The sequence below is a fragment of the Haliotis rufescens genome, unplaced genomic scaffold, assembly GCF_023055435.1.
Source record: "Haliotis rufescens isolate VD_foot unplaced genomic scaffold, xgHalRufe1.0.p SCAF_18, whole genome shotgun sequence".
Taxonomy (NCBI): domain Eukaryota; kingdom Metazoa; phylum Mollusca; class Gastropoda; order Lepetellida; family Haliotidae; genus Haliotis; species Haliotis rufescens.
In genome coordinates, this window is record NW_025963868.1 from 10,256,876 (window position 1) to 10,259,224 (window position 2,349).

At 37.9% G+C, this 2,349-nt stretch overlaps 1 long non-coding RNA gene across 1 annotated transcript; it reads left to right on the forward strand.

The window, feature by feature from the left end:
• Positions 1 to 555: 555 nt before the first annotated feature.
• Positions 556 to 1,902, forward strand: LOC124121897. Its single transcript, XR_007221794.1, has 3 exons — positions 556 to 573; positions 1,009 to 1,268; positions 1,576 to 1,902. It is a non-coding gene; the product is annotated as an uncharacterized LOC124121897 (long non-coding RNA).
• Positions 1,903 to 2,349: the final 447 nt, after the last annotated feature.

Consider the following 2,349-nt stretch of genomic DNA (forward strand, 5'->3'; position numbering starts at 1 on the left):
GGGTATAGTACAAGTCATGACTACAATTTGTTGTGCCAACATTTCAGTAATGATTAGGACTAAACAGAGTTTTAAACATGACGATGGAAATATGTTCAATATCTTGGGTCTATTGAAAGTGTTACAGTAAGCATATTTTTCGGAGATACCTACTTACTTTTGTACTTGCAGGTTTTAGTAAATATCCTAGAACTCTACCCGGGAAGGTGTTGGTGACGTCATGGTGGATGCTGATGATGGTGATGGCGACAGTCTACTGTGCCAACCTGGTCGCCGCTATGTCTGCACAGACTGATGTTAAACCTTTCTCTGACCTAGTGGGGCTTCTGGACAGTGACTATTCTATAGGGAAGAGACCTGGTGGAATATCTGGTCACATACTTAATGTACGGGTCAGCTAATTTCAAGGTCCAAATAAGTTTGTCCATCAAATTAAGCCTAGGTTATGTCTTATTGTGTGTTTTATGATGATACTCTCACAATGCACACCGCGATGATGACCTGATAACAAATAATGGGGTTCATTAGAATGTTGGTACGAGAATTGGTGACATGCACAGTCATACACTAAAGGTATGGATGAGCTAACTACATGGTCCAAATCAGTTGTGTATGGTACAGTAAGGTACAGGATTGCATTTTGATGAGCTACATGTTTATTATAGAAAAGATGCAGCAAAGCTAACCACAGTTATCAATACGTTAAGTTGCACATATTATTTCATATATTAAAAAATGAACCTCTTGCAATACACTCAACGACTGTGTCCTGATCATTATTGAAATAAGTTGCTAGAAATCTATTTCACATTAAGGACAGGGCGGTATCAGCATATTGTGATTCCCTACTTCTATGACATGAATGATGTGACTTGAATAATGTAGCTGAGCATCTGCCAGCAATGCGAGAGACTTATATAGTTGATGTGTTTTGGATTAGCCTTATTGTTAAAGAATTGTGTACAATGTATGGATGAATTAGTTTCTAATGAAGTTTTACATTGTCAGTCAAGTCTTCCATCAAGTGTCAATGGAAGGATTTGGGCCAAGATAGCTGCCAACGACCCTGTGTTTCTTGCCTCGGATGTTGAGAGTCATTTCAAAAGAGTGAGAAGTGAGAAGTATGCCCTTGTGGAGCATGCCTCAATTACAAACCGCCTAATGTCTGAAGACTGCCAATTGGAGCTTCTAGGAGAAAGTGTACTGTGGTTACACGTGGCATTTGGATTGCCTCAAAGGTCCCCCCTGAAAGCCGACTTCGAGAACGTGTAAGTTGAGATAAAATCTTCAGTCAACATATATTAATCAAGTTGCAATAGTTAAAACTGTAATGAAATACATAAAACGGAAACATTGCAACTATTAACTGGTAATTGAAGATTCCCAAGTTAATTCCTTGATGGCATTTAATAAATGTCACCAAAGCAGATAACTAGTGGAATCGTATTAATGTGTATTTAGTGCGTAAATTGTACGGATAACTTTTTACACAACATAAAATCAGCGCAATATGTGAATTTGTGGAAGTCGGTGTTCAAGCAGCAGAACTCAAGCGTTTTCTTGTCTCAATGGCAGAATGTCGCAGCTCACCGCGAGTGGCATACTAGACGTAATCTGGGCGAAATGGACTGTCAAGAGAAACCTGACAAATTGTCCACAAAAACGAATCTTGAAGTCAATCACAGTGAACCAGATTGGAGGTGGTTTCATCGTCGTGTGTGCGGGGACCGTACTCAGTATCATTGTGTTGTGTCTGGAGAAACTGATACATTTAAGGCAAAACTGATTTACTTATGAATCAGTATCATCATATGTGTACTACAGAAAAGAATTGTATCATTATGAAAGTAGCGAACTTCAGACAAAAGTAATGTTCCTGATGCATTAAAATAACAGATGAGTATAAGAGAAGGAAAAGAATTGGTCTATTTTAATAAATACTTTCGAGTCTTTGGAGTTGTGAGTTGAACTGACTTGTGTTTGTTTCAATATTACATGTTGCATCATCATCATCGTCGTCATTTTCATTGTCATAGTCATTGTCATCGTCTTTGTCATCGTCGCCATTATCATCAACATGATCATGATTAACTACGTTCCCCCTGTCTGTGATAGGGTTGCATAAAGGAGTGCTCTTTACATCAATTAAAATAACATCATTCAACCCATGGTTAACTGTAATGTCACTGTCTGTGAAAGCATTACACAAAAGAAATATTGTTTACATCAACTGTTGTGGCAACACAAAAACATATTGTTTACATCAACTGTTGTGGCAAAAAAAGGCATATTGTTTACATCAACGGTTGTGGCAAAACAAAGTAATATTGTTTACATCAACTGTTGTTG